Source organism: Podarcis pityusensis (genome assembly GCF_964106645.2).
Source record: "Podarcis pityusensis genome assembly, chromosome: 3".
Classification (NCBI taxonomy): domain Eukaryota; kingdom Metazoa; phylum Chordata; class Lepidosauria; order Squamata; family Lacertidae; genus Podarcis; species Podarcis pityusensis.
The window spans coordinates 49,541,565-49,556,613 of NC_138026.1; the positions used below are offsets into that span (position 1 = coordinate 49,541,565).

Below are 15,049 nucleotides of genomic sequence, written 5' to 3' on the forward strand. Positions count from 1 at the left end.
GTGGCAGTGAAGGTGGAGGAGGTGGGCAAAGGTGAGAGGGAGGGAGCTGAGCGGGTCGGGCAGTGTCTGTGAGATGGGACAAGACCGGGGGGGGGGTAGCTTCTGTTGAAGTTGTGTCCTGATTTCCCTCACTCCAGTGTTGGGAGGTATGGCAGTCGCAGCAATTGCAGGATTTCTTCCTTGTTCCCACTGCATTCTGAGGAATGTGGCTTAATAAAGCCATTATAAATTATGGTCAGTTTAGTTAGATGAAGATGCCGCAGCCTGGATACTGACTCATCTGTGGCAAGCTTGTGTATGTGTGTGTGTGTGTGTGTGCGTGTGTGTGTGAATGACTGCTGAGATTGGTTGACTTCAAAGCAACTGTCACAGCTTGTCTTGTCTTTTGTCTGGTGTTACCTGGACAGACTTCAAGCAGTGACAACCGAATAGTAAAAAATGTGCTTGAAGGTATGTGGGCAATTTTATTTCTTTCATAAAATTTATATACAACTTGTTTAAAAAAAACCCCTCAAAGTGGTTTACAACAATATGAGTTGTTTCTTTGAGGCTAGGAAAGCAAGCCAGGAGATGATGGTCATCAGAACAACCTAAGAAGAGCCCTGCTGGACCAGGCTAAAGGCCCATCTAGTCTTGCATCCTGTTTTCACATCCTTTGCTAGTAATGGCTGTCAGGGTCTTCTTAATGGTCTCCAATTTTAAAACATAAATTATCAGGCCCAGTTGGCAGCCCAGAAATAATCTCACATTCCCAATACGCAGGTGCTTTTTCTTTCCAAAACTGCAGATTCAGAACAATACTATCTACTGTATTTGTGCAAGCACCCCCATGTACTCGTGCACCCTCCATAAAGTGTTATAAAGTGTGTAGGAAAGGGGCAAAGGAGTGGAGAATCTTGAGAGTTTTCTGCACTGTGAAGTAAGACAGGTTCTCATTTCCATTCTAAATGTCATTTTAAAAGTGCTACAAAGGAGGCACTAAGCTTGCTTTCAGAATGTTATCTCAGACTCTGCCCAAGGTCTTTACGAAATCAACACATTTTACAACAGATACTTGGATAACATTTTGTAAATAAGCAAGGCGCGTGAGAAGTCATTCCATCACAGGTTACTGACCCATAGGAATGAAGCCTATATTTAATGTTTTTTTTATAAAGCCACACAGCACATTTTGAATTTCTCCTTTCATTACCTTTCTGAGAAGAAATTCAAATGTTGAATGCAGACAATCTTCCTGCATATCGTTTCAGTGAATTTACTGGGTGTGGAAAGTTACAAGGGAGCCTGGTAACCACATGAAACTCTTACTATTACGGCTATAAGCAACTAAATCCAGTATAATTGTACGAACATACTGGATTCCAAACATCAAAGTATGACTAATTGAAAGGAAAGATTAATTTGTTCATTTAATAGCTGTCTCTTACTTAATATTAAAAGATAAAACAGCTCTTTGTCACTGAGGCTCCTGGTTCGTACTTTATGACGGTGAATGCTTCTTAGATAATGTTTGAACTTAAAGCAAGTACAGAGATTGTATGTCTTTGAATCTCTCCTGACTGGCAACATTAAAAGACCTCAAGGACCGGCTCTTCCCATATAAACCAACCCCGGGCTCTGTGATCATCATCTGAGGCCCTTCTTTGTGTGCCTCCTTCACAAGAGGTCCGGAGGGTAGCAACACGAGAATGGGCCTTTTCTCTCCTCAGGGAGGTTCGTATGGTGCCTACATTATACATCTTTAGGCACCAGCTGAAAACGTTCCTCTTCAACCAGGCCTTTGGTTGATTAATACTTTATGGCCTTTTGAATGTGTTTGTGGGAAGAGGGGTTATTGTTTTGTTTTGCTTTTGTTATATTTATTTATGCTTTTATTCTGTGCTTTTATCTTGTGAACTGCCCTGAGAAGAAGAAGAAGAGTTTGGGTTTGATATCCCGCCTTTCACTCCCCTTCAGGAGTCTCAAAGCGGCTAACATTCTCCTTTCCCTTCCTCCCCCACAACAAACACTCTGTGAGGTGAGTGGGGCTGAGAGACTTCAAAGTAGTGTGACTGGCCCAAGGTCACCCAGCAGCTGCATGTGGAGGAGCGGAGACGCGAACCCGGTTCCCCAGATTACAAGACTACCGCTCTTAACCACTACACCACACTGGCTCTCAGATCTGAGATCTTCGAATGAGGGATGGTATATCAATATAAGAAATAAAAATAAAGATGATATTTCGTCATATTTTGTCACTTTCCACTTCCTTATCTTATGTAGAGGAATAAGGAAACACGTACACAAATGCATACATAATAAACACAACCAAGCCTAGAGGTTGCAGCAAGTGTTCCAGGTCTGTGCACAGTTTAAAGCAGGGTGCTGATCAGGTACTGGACAGGTCAGCTACTAAGCAAAGCAAATTGCTCAGACTCAGAAGCTGCCTTGAACGTTACAGGTTTATAGAGCAATGTAGGTTCCAGTTGGCATGTGGTGCCTCTCAGCTGACAGTCTTTGGGCTGGCACTGAAGCCCATGTGATTTGTTGTAGGCGTATTATGCTGGTGATGTGGGGCAGGGAGCTCCATTGCAGCAGGTCTTATGCAGAATTGGGTGCTGAAGGTCCTTTGCTATGTCAGCACAGGTGGTTTTTAACACAACCCACAGATGATACCGACAAGGCTAAGGAACACTGGCTGGCTACAGCATTTGTGCTATACTTTCTGGTTTTTCTTGTGTGGGCAGAGCAATCCTAACCCTGCCCAGAGGATGATTGGAGAGGCAGAGCCACCACTGCATCTGAAGCCCTGCTAGCTTCTCCTGGTCAGGCTGGAAAGTGGAGTGGTTTTCTTGGAATGTTTTCCCCTCTGGGTGATTGTCAGCTGCAGGCTGGGGCAGCAGAGGAGCCTGGCTTGGGCTCTTTACCTGACAAATGGGCCAGAAAAAAATCCAGCAGATCCTGAGTTGGCCCAGCCCTGCCCCCACAGCGCTCTGATTTGGGCTGCTAGGCCAGCTACTGCCCATAGGAGGGCTACTGTCAAACCTTCCCACCTGCTTGGCTGGAGGTTAGCCCCTGCTGCAGTGCAGCCCCGCCCCCCAGTCTGCATAATGCAGGAGCTGATGCTTCATCACACACACACACACACACACACACACACACACGGGGGGGGGGCATTAACATTTGGAAGGGGGAATAAAATTGCCCCCAGAACAATGTACCACATTTAAGTAGTAAAAGCTTTTGTGTCTATGGATGTGCTTTCTCAACCTCAGTATTCATTAGAAAACAAGATAAAGTAAAACTAAAGTCTGCAGTTTGGGAAGGAAGTATGCATGCGTCTGAAATGTGAAAATAATTATTTCCGAGTCAGCAGCTTGAAATGAAGTGAAGTGTGAGTGACACAATTGTTTCTGCAGTATTCTGGTGTTATGATAGAGGGAGAAAAGCTTTGCTCTACCCATTTCTCTGTACCATGTACAATATTTTACACTGCTATTGTACAAATAAATCATGCACCTTTTCTGCATTTGCTTTATCCTCTTTTAGTGCACCTTTGTTTCCAGAGGTCCAACTTCTGATTTTAATGATAAATTATTTTTTGGTTGTTGGTCTTTGTTTTTAGCAATGTACTTCTCAAATTCTTTTTTAGCATCCCTTATTGTCTACTTGCATGTCTTTGACTAAATTTGTGTTGCTTTTTGTTCTCAGCATTTGAACAAAAAAATTTCTTGAAATCAAATGCTACAATGTTGGGTTTTCTTAGGAATCTGTTGGTTTGGGGGGGACGACTATATCTTCTTTTTTTTTGGTCTGTTTAATTTGTTTTTAGTAAATGTATAGGTGTTTCCCCTTTTTATGGGGCATGAGCCTTTATTCTGTGAAATAGTGACTGTGACATTTTTCCAGTTTTGTCTATATAATGCTTGCATTGTTCTTTATTCTTAATAAGGTTACACTTTAAAACAGAGCAGGTTGGTCTTCTCCCTGATGGTTAGGAATCCTACAAAACGGATTAATTGGATTTGCTGAAGTAAAAAGCTCATGTTGAGGATGCCAGGACTCTGATGGTCCATTTGTGCGCTCCCTAGCTCCAGCTTGAAGGATGTCAAAGGCTGCTGTGGCTACATGGACAGATATAGGGAGCTTCCTTTGACTATATGTGTTCTAGCCATGCCTGTCCCCTGTCCCCTGCATCAGATATAAAGTGGGATTGCCCTTAATTCTGCTACAGTATTCCCTTGACAGGACCAAAACCTGATTTGCCTGTTTCCCATCCCAATGCTTTATCAAGTCATCTGCCAACTTTTGCTGTTGTCGAAATGAGGTTGTGGCTTCCCTTGTTGCTTGTCGTAGTTCCCCCTTCTTCACGTTGCCCTAGCAAAAGGTCCCTCCTGCAAGATGGATATTGTTGCCTAGGTGTTGCCCCTCCCTCTTTGTGGGTTTGTCATTCAAAAGAGTGGTTACTGACGGTCTGCAGTCACATCCAGACTATACATTTAAAGCACTATGATACCATTTTAACATGGCTTCCCCCAACAAATTGTGGAACTGTAGTTTGTTAAGGGTGCTGAGAGTTGTTAGGGTGCCTGCCACCCTGGGCTTCTTTGGGAAGAAGTGCAGGATATCAATTAATCAATTAAATAGGAGACCCCCACCCACACCCCTCACAGACCTACAATTCTCAGAGTGGTTTAACCATTAATCCCTGAAACTTTTGCATGGAATTTGTCACTGCTCTTCCCTCTTCAAGCCCCTTCTGGTTCAAGAGGACAGTGGGGCAGGGAGTGGTGGGGATTCAGCTGCCCTGTCTCTCACCTGAGCAGCCTCTTCCTCCACTTCTGATAGGTTTTGTGCCCTCACCTCTGTCTTTGACTGCTCTGACCCTTCCCCCTAACTTGGCTGCTGCCACACGGGTGGCACCAAAACCCATAAACCACTGGCCCCCCTCCTGTGCCAGTCTGACATTCCTGTGCAGATTGTGTTTTTGCTAATAGTTAATTCCAACCTGCACCGTGTGATTTACTGCTGTCTTGCTTCTGACATAGCTGTGTGTGTTTTGGCTCCATCTATGCATGCCTAATGTGGACAGCTTTGTCATCATGCAGCTCAGTGACTGGTGTGTGCCATTAATATTGGGAGCGTGGGACGATTCAACTGCAACCGGATTCCCTTTTCCCCAGGATTGTTTACACAAGTCCAGAAGATCTGTATGGCAGCATCTTACTGATATAATTGCAGTGATATTCAAAGTAGTACAGTGGCACATAAAGAAGATATGGAGATCTTATATGCCATTAAGTCAGGCTGAAATTATGTATTAACCATTGTTTGCAAAGGATCTTAATTACAGTTCTATTAGCAAGTTACTCATTATGTATTTCTCTGAAGCATTTACCAAAAAAGAAAAAAAGTTCTAGTTATTTCTATTTTATTGAATAACACTAAAATTGAATTATGGTATATTAGCGGTGTGATAATGCCACAGGCAAAAACATATGCATATGTAAAGGAACTTGGCATTCTAACATATGTAATTGACTTGTAAAAGATTTGCATTACCAATAGTAATTATCATGGCCAGTACTCTAGTGATGGCCTACCACAGCTATTTTGGGTTATTCTGTCATCTGTATGATTAAATTAAGTGATACATTCTAGTTTATACTAGAATAACAGCCCATTCATTATTTGTGTAAGTTCATCTTCTTAGTGTCAAAGGGCCAGGGGAAACCCAAAGAGTCTTTTGACCCAATGTAGATATTTTCCTGCATTAACCTATTATTATTATTATTATTATTATTACTACTACTACTACTACTACTGCTCTATCAGAGTGCCACTGATAGAGAATAGGCAAGGTGCATTGCACCAAACTGTCTACAGTTCAAATTGACCAAAACTACATGATCCAAACTACATCCTGCAATGGAGTACAAAATTAAGCCAACCAAGCCTATCAAAATGATTAATTTCTGATCCTCAAATACAGGGTTGGGTCCAAGAGGCCTACTTATGCAAGAGGAAAGTACTTAAACTTTGTAAGGTGTGGAGGGTGTCCCCCTGATTTCTGTGGATTTCTTCTCAGCTGCAAATCACATGTTGTTCTGGCTGGAGGGTTTTCCACTTTTCAAAAATGGCTTTTTGAAGGTGAATAAAATTGCAGCAAGAGGCAATAAAGCCTCATTCTGCCAGTAGATGTGTGATTACAATTGTTTGGATCCAACCTGAATAAATGAGTCCTTTCCAGCCAGTAGCAGCACTATCCTTTAAGTGCTGACTCAGAAGGAAGTCCCAGAGAGTTCAATGAAACTTAGTAAGTAACTGGGTATAGGACAGAAACCTAAAATCTCATCAAGAGCAAGTGCCATTGGGAAATTGCCCTATTTGCCATTTTCATTGTTGTAGAAAGAAGGAAGAACTCTAAGATCCGGGCTGTATATTATTATTTTTACCAGCTCTACCGGTTTAGAATTCTGAAGGCTCCATGTCAACAGCTAAAAAACAAAACTAAAGTCAACTGAAGTCACACACCTGGGGAAGGAGGAACTTGTTGGTTGGCTTTTTCCTTCTATTATTTTTATCTGATTATATTTCTATCATGACTAATTTGTCCCCTCCCCTTCTTCTTGTCAAGAGAGATTCAGAGATTTTGTGAGGATGAAATGGGATTAGACCATATATGCTACGTTGAAATCCTTTGAGGAAGGGCAAGTGGAAAATAAGATAAATAAATAAAGTAACTCTTCTTTGTGTGTCTGGCCTCAATCCATTCCAGGTTTGTGGTGGGATGGGAGCTTGCGTGTTAGCAGGGAGTCTTCCAAATTCTGAACAGGCAGAGTTGAATTACTTATTTTATAAGAAATGAGTAATAAGCTCATCCCAGCTGTGAGATCTTAGATCTGGGAATAAAATTCCTGGATTCATATGAACCACAACTATCTTTCCATATAAAAGTAATAAGATAAACCTTAACAAATTACACTGTGTTCCAATGTCAAAATTGCTAGATATATTTGGATAATACAGGTTGGAACAGTAATAGGATATAAGTGGAAAAGTAACAGAATCAGATATTGTAGTGCAGGGCTGTGATACTGGTAGCCTGTTGACTGGATGCGACCCATGGATACTCCCTATCCTGTGTGCAATATCTTCTCACCCTAACCCCCCACTTGGTACCAGGAAAACTTTACTGAGTGTATGAGAGATAATCCAAGGTTAGAAGAAGTGACATAGACATACAGTGGTACCTTGGGTTACATATGCTTCAGGTTACAGACTCCGCTAACCCAGAAATAGTGCTTCAGGTTAAGAACTTTGCTTCAGGATAAGAACAGAAATTGAGCTCTGGCGGCGCGGCGGCAGCAGGAGGCCCCATTAGCTAAAGTGGTGCTTCAGGTTTCAGGTTAAGAACGGACTTCTGGAACGAATTAAGTACTTAACCTGAGGTACCACTGTATAGAGAGCCAAGGAAGAGGCTAGTGTAAGGTAGGAGTGTGTGACAGAGCAATATGGTGCCCTTGCAAACAGTCTTGGAGGAGACTGGCACCTTGGTGGTACAGGGTTTCCCTCTGGGCATGTGACATGGGACAGCGTTTCTGGTGCCTTGTAGGAGTGTCTGCTATTTGTCTCTACATATGTTTTACTTTGTTTTTCTCAAAAGATATTAGGGAGGAAACCTTGTAAGTTTAGTGTTTTCTCATCCAAATAAAGCCATACCCGTGTAGAGCTGCTACCTGCTGTCAGGGACTTGAGGAAATGGCCAGCAGGCAACAATAGAACAAGGGCATTTACAACTCTTGAGAGCCAACCTAAGTTCACCATTTGTTTATGGAGGCTACACACCCATAAACTTATATTTTAAACTATTTAATCAGTTCTGAATTGTTATTAAGGGCTTATCCACACTTAATTTCCTCCATGCATGGTCCATGCTTTAAAGCTCCTTTTTTTGCTCCTGAGCTTTCCCTATGAAAACCCACTCTTTACCACTGAATTTGAGCAGAACACCCAAATTGCTGTTTGTTGCACTTGATATTTAAAGAGCAAGTTTTCCAGCGTGTGCCTGGAAAGTACACAGCAAAAGGTAAGTGTGGATAAGCCCTAAACTTAAACTTTAACCCTCCTTTTCAGTTTCAAAGCCATCCAAAAGTAAAGCTCTTTGCTGAAAAGAAAAATCAGTTTATCCAATACAGTAATTTTATTCTTCTTTCTAATTATTCCTGCATTGCAGGGGGTTGGACTAGATGACCCTTCAGGTTCCTTCCAACTCTACCATTCTATGATTCTTTGATCTGTTCCCCATTGGATACAATGTTCCTCACTAAACTTGGAACCAGTATTCCATAGAAGGGCCTCGTCAAAGGTAATTATTAAGTTCCTTTTTATTACAGGAAATGCCATTTCCAGTGCACATCCATGAAATGTTGGTTAGTCATTCCAGGATCAATTTGCAAAGCTCTTTTCTTATCTATCCCAGCTAATAATATTCTGATTCAAAGCAATTTTCTTTATTATTAGGCTTCAAGCTTATTAGCTTAAATAATGACATTATGAAACATTATGAACAATTAAATGTTCATTATATCTAGCCCTCTTAAAGTGCCACTTATTTCTACAAAGATCCTTCCAGTCTTTCAATGCGTTAAACAATGCGTTAACAACACAAACATAGTAAGCGTGTTTTGGATTTGTACACTTTCTTTCTCTAGAAAAAATGGGATGAATTGAAAACTTGGCTACTTTGCTTCTACTTCATAGGTTAAATTCACACTCCATATGTTTAATAATTAATTAATTAATTAATTAATGGAAATTTCACTGGATTTGTACAAGGAATAAATTTGTATTAGTATGGCAGTTTTTCCCCTGGAGAATTTGGACCATTCCTTCTGGTATCAGACAGAAGATGCCATTCTATGAGTAATTGAAAAAAGCTTCATATGATGGTCATTCCTGCTATGCTGACTAAGGGAAACAATACATGGGCAGAAATGCAATGATCCACTTCTCCAAATTTTGTGATGCAGTTCTCCAACCAAATATGTACAAAAATGCATATATTAAAGGAAAGTGTGCATTACAAGGCATATGTTCGTGACAATAACATACAAGACTGTATTGTTGCTTGCAAAATATCTATATTAGGCAAAAGTGCATTAAACATGGCTGTATTTGAAGAAGGGCACAGTAAAAGGCTGAGGAATTTTCATGCCACTTTAAAAAAGTTGCAAACTGTTGCTAAAATGTGGAGAACTTGAGATTTGCAGGGAAATTTAAAGAAATCAAAATGAACAGATTTCCCCATTCCTACACGCTGTTGATAAAAAATGGTGGTTAGCAAAATTCGCAGCTTGGTTTAAAGCTCTAGTCATATATATTTAAGAGAAACTGAAAATAAGTTGTGTAAAGTTTTTAAGGGAACTTTAAATCTGCTATTTGTTTATGTTGTTGTTGTTTAGTCGTTTAGTCGTGTCCGACTCTTTGTGACCCCATGGACCAGAGAACGCCAGGCACTCCTGTCTTCCACTGCCTCACAATAAATACAACAGTGTCAGCAAAATAGGTCAGAGTCACTCCACTCTTTTAAAAAAGCAGGGAGGTTTGTGCCTTTGATAATCATGTCCACGAGGGATAGCTCATTCAGTGGAGAAGGTATACTTTGTACGTAAGTCCTTTTAATTAGATGACAAAATAGTAATCCACCATGAAGAGCCACTGAGTTGGTCAGGATTATAGATGCTTTTTCGGAGCATTGCAATGGTCTTAAAACACAAGGGGCACAAATAATTTCCTCCTTTGCCAAATGGCATCCCTGACAGACAACTGCACCCAATAAATAAATGTGCAGGGCCTAATTCTGTGGGTGAAGAATTCGGGGGGGGGGGGCGGGGAGGAATGCAAGTACTGTATAATAGAGGAGAAGAAATATTTCAGGTCTAAGAAAAACCATAGTAGGATTATGGTGGTTTTGAGGTGTCAGAAAAAGAATAATTATGAATGAAGTGTGGGAGGGGTGGATTACACTAATTCTAAGGAGTGAAACAAGGGATCTGTGGGTGAAGAGGCAGATGCTTACGGGAAGGCATCTGTTTCATTATCATTTTAATTTTCTTGATCCAACATAATTTTTATGCCTGCACAATGCTTCAGTTCTCACTACTCTACCCTGGCATTAGCTTAGAAAAACACAGTGCACCTGTATGGCTATTGTTCTGAATGTAGCAATGTAAATGACATGAGGGTGGAATTGAAAGTTTTGCCTGTAAGGACGACAGCATGTATGAGTCTTTTAAAGGGGTGTCTTTGTGGTTTGTTTTATGATTGGAATAAAATGTATGTACTTATTTTGTTATATTTTTGTAACCCACCCACTACAAATAATAAAGACATGTGATTTCTTATTTGTAATTTATCCTGCCTCATATCAAGTTCCACAACAGAACAAAGTCTTACATCAACAGTATTGTTATTATTTAATTAAATTTGTATACCGCCCTTTATCTGAAGATCTCAGGGTGGTTCACGGCATAAAAATACAAAATACTAACACAAAAATAAATTTAAAAAAACAAAATTTAGAATTATGCATTAAAAGTCTTCGAACCTTATGGTCTCCTTTAAAACATTTATCTGGTTTTATTGGAAGATGCCCATTAATTTAAGCCCAGCAAGGTACAAAAGGCGATTTCCCCAGTTTACATGCCACTATTACCTGCTTTACTTCATTTGCCATTAATTGACACTGGGATAGCTCAGGCAGTAGAGCATGAGGCTCTTAATCTCAGGGTCATGGGTTTGAGGCCCACGCTGGGCAAAATAATCCTGAATTGCAGGCGTTTGGACTAGATGACCATTGTGGTCCCTTCCAACTCTAGATAGCAAATCAGAGGTGGGCAACTGCTGGCCCATGAGCTGATTGCAGACCTCCCCATCTGGCCCACGGCATCCCTTCCTTGCCATCCCATTCCCTCACTACAATTAGCACTTGATGAGCCACAGCACTTCAAGATGCCTCCCAACCTTCTTTGCCTCTTCTTTTTTTCTCTTTCCTTCTGTATCTGTTAGTTCCAAAAGTCTACCACTTACATTTTGTGATCAACCTTCTTACAGTCTAGTTTTTCCAGGTGAATTCCATTACAATTACTTTTAAAGGCATTATAGGAGATGTAATGGTAGTCATAATAGGAAACAATACTAGGAATGCTGTAAAAAATAATGAGTGATACATGCTACTGTATATTTAAGTGGCTTAGTTCCTGCAACAGTTCTGGCGCTCCGCATTATTTGTCTAATGATGATGCCTTCTTAATACTCAGGTAATTATTGCTTCATTCATGTGTGCAAGTCAAAAAATGTGTCAACAAAAACAGGCAGCAAGGTGATGTTAAAAGCAAGGTTTCCCCCCCTTGTTTCAGGAGCTACTTCACTTCAAATCCCTGAAAAGAAGTGGAAAAAACATACCTGAACCAAGGTGCATCACTCTCCATTCACATCAGCCAATGCTGGAGGCGATGGGTTAGTGATTCTCCTTACCATTGGGTTCAAGCATGTGAGAGGCCTTCCTTTAAGGAGTTCTGGACCAAGCAGGGTCATTCTCTCCTTGCATCAGCCAATGCAGGGTGATCCTCCTTAGTCCTGGGTTTGGGTGCACAAGCAAGCTCCCTGCAGGGAATTCTCTCATGCACCCGGACCAAGTAGGGTCACTCTTGTCTCACATCACCTGATGTGAGGGGAAGGGACCCTCCCAGGTCCTTGATTTGTGCAGCAGTTCAAAGGCTCCTGACAGTGAGTTGGCTGTTGGACACTTTGGAAGCTGCTCAAGCACACTTGACAAAGTCTCGCCTTTGGGCCTAGCCCCAACATTACCTGTTTGTTGTTAGGTGTAGGGCGGATGGACATGGTTTGCCCAAAATGACCTCATGGGCCAAATAGGAAAGCCTGGCGGTCCATGATTTACCCACTGGCTGGAGTTTCCCCCACCCTTGCTATATATGAACAGATTAATGTACCCCTGAATGGGTTCAGAGTACATTTCCCCACCTGTGATAAAAGAATGGAATAAAGGAAAGAGCTCCACATCAGAAGGTGCTGTTTAGGAATACATGGCCTCTACAATATATGTTGTTACACGCCACCCCTAGCTCCAAGCGATGTAAGATTCCAGGGGTTCTAGGTGCTTACCCAGGATTCGGGTTTCCTTCAGAAATCAGGCACAGTGGAGACTGTGGTGTCTTTATGATATATGGTTTAATTTACACATATATACAACCTGCACCTAGATGGTGAGTTTGCAAAGCATTCACATCTTATGAGTGTCTGGCTTCCCCCTTAAGGGCAGCACTGGTTTCAAAAGACAACAAAAAGCCATACAGTCGTACCCTGGAAGTTGAACAGAATTGGTTCCAGAAGTCCGTTTGACTTCTGAAACGTCCAACTTCCAAAATGTGGCTTCTGATTGGCTGCAGGAAGCTCCTGCAGCCAATCAGAAGCCGCATAAGCCACGTTGGACGTTCGGCTTCCAAAAGAACGTTTGAAAACCAGAACACTCACTTCCGGTTTTCAATTGTCTGAGAGCTGAAACGTTTTACTCCCAAGGCGTTCGGGAGCCGAGGTACAACTGTACTCTGTGCCCCTTAGTTCCAGCCTATCATTGCCAGCTCACATTCCCAGTTCTGCCCCTCCTTATCCTTCTTACTAGACTCCAAGGACTTCCCCCAGCCTATGTCATTCAAAGTCAAAACTGTAAACCTGGCCCTTGTCTGCTGCCATTGGCTTTTGTCTCTGCTACTGGGGGGGAGCTCCTCCCCTCTGCTGGCTGGCAATATTTGCATTACCAATAATTCTTAATGGCCCAGAACTCTGCTCTCTTTGCTTCTTGTGAATGGCCCATCTTGTCTCAAGTGACTTCCTGAGCATGGAAAACTGGTTTGGTGTGCTAGATCAGGGGTCAGCAACCTTTTTCAGCCATGGGCCGGTACTGTCCCTCAGACCATGTGGTGGGCCGGACTATGTTTTTTTGGGGGGGGGGATGAACAAATTCCTGTGCCCCACAAATAACCCAGAGATGCATTTTAAATAAAAGGACACATTCTACTCAGGTAAAAACACGCTGATTCCTGGACCGTCCACAGGCCAGATTGAGAAGGCAACTGGGCCAGATCTGGCCCCCCGGCCTTAGGTTGCCTATGTTAGGATATTTCCGCTCCACCTTAAAAGGGAGCAGGCTTTGTGAGTCACAGAGTCTGCGTATTTCCTGTTCACAGGAAGTTTATGTTTTGTCTATTGCTTTCGTTTCTCTCTGTGTGCCTGAGACACCGAAGCAGGCAGTCATGTTTTCTTTGTTCTGACCAACGCTGAATAAAATTGTAAATAATGCTCTCCTGCGTGCATCTTTCGCTGTGTGAATTCTGCTGATAGAGCGTGCATGAGCTCTGGAATGTGGCAAGCTATTTCTGGAGCTCGTGTCACTAATTGCTGATACTGTATCTACGGGAGATCAATGGACGTCCGGAGGCGACATGGGGTCATGATGGACTTTGTCTCCCTGGCAGTATCCCAACAGCCTACCCCTGTGCTAGATTCAGTGTCTGGCAGCTTCCCTTAATACTAAATTTACTAAATCTAATAATTTAGGAGGATCTGGCCCTCCGCAAACTCCTAACACCATACTAATTCCAATCTTTATGAGGAAAGTGCTGGTGCCCATGTAGCCAAATGTATGTGCAAGGGGGAAGTGTAAGAATATTTGAGAGAGCAGCAAAATTTTTAGGAGGAATCTCAAAAAGTGCCACAGTATACTACTGACTGACTGTTGGGGAAGGACAAAAAACTAGGTGAGAGGGGGAAAGGAATGGAGTGGCTGGAATCCTGAACAGGGAGAATTCCACTCTGCAACATTTAGTTGCAAGTACCACTGGTACATGCTAATGGCAAACAACGGTGCTGAGTTGTGATGGCTATATAATTAAAATAGGGGTACTGAGAAACGGGGGGGGGGGGGTTGTCCACACAACTCTTTAAGAAAAATCCTCTCCAAAATAGCCCAATAAGGGTCGAGCATGCTCAGTGGCCACAAGGTGTTATTTATCTGTTGTGGGTGGGGAAAATGGAATGGAATATCCTGAACCATAACTTCTATTGGCAACAAAACTATATAAAGGAGAATACTTCCTCTGTTACTATATCACTAACTCAGTATTGTGAGCTCAGCGGTATTTTCTGGTGGATCTTAGGCCCTGTTAACTATTTGAAGAATGTTCAGAAGTCAGTATATGATTGCACATAGCTTGAGTGAAGATATGTCTCTCTTGACCATGCATACATTTTTCTGAAGGTATTGCTAGTTCTTTGACAGACATTGCATGCTGATTCTCTTCATAGTTTCTCTGGGTTGAGTGCCTTACTTTTGCAACATCCAAATACAAGTTCTGCTGTTATTTTACTAATTCTGTTCCACCTGATTTCCACTGTACTCATAAAAGTGATATAACCTTCACCATGCTTCCATGAGTAAAGCAACATTGGAAATGCTGCATGTCAAAATGACACTTTGCCTGATTCTGGGTGCATTCAGATGTGGGGATTATTGAATTAGTTTTCCAGGTTATAATGAAAGCACGTCTGTCTCAGTTTCCTTTTACACTGCATTACCTTTTGCATTAATGGGACGCGGTGGCGCTGTGGTCTAAACCACAGAGCCTAGGGCTTGCCGATCGGAAAGTTGGCGGTTCGAATCCCTGCGACGGGGTGAGCTCCCTGCAACAGGGTGAGCTCCCGTTGTTTGGTCCTAGCTCCTGCCCACCTAGCAGTTTGAAAGCATGTCAAAGTGCAAGTAGATAAATAGGTACTGCTCCGGCAGGAAGGTCAACAGCGTTTCCGTGCACTGCTCTGGTTTGCCAGAAGCAGCTTAGTCATGCTGGCCACATGACCTGGAAGCTGTCTGTGGACAAACACCAGCTCCCTCGGCCTATAGAGTGAGATGAGCATGCAACCCCAGAGTTGTCTGCGACTGGACCTTACAGTCAGGGGTACCTTTACCTTTTGCATTACAAATCTGTGGCTGCTT

General features: G+C 42.2%; 1 long non-coding RNA gene across 1 annotated transcript; it reads left to right on the forward strand.

Moving 5' to 3' along the window:
- Nucleotides 1-8,221: 8,221 nt before the first annotated feature.
- LOC308474032 lies at nucleotides 8,222-10,396 on the forward strand. Its single transcript, XR_013984468.1, has 2 exons — nucleotides 8,222-8,347; nucleotides 9,444-10,396. It is a non-coding gene; the product is annotated as an uncharacterized lncRNA (long non-coding RNA).
- The last annotated feature ends 4,653 nt before the right edge of the window (nucleotides 10,397-15,049 follow it).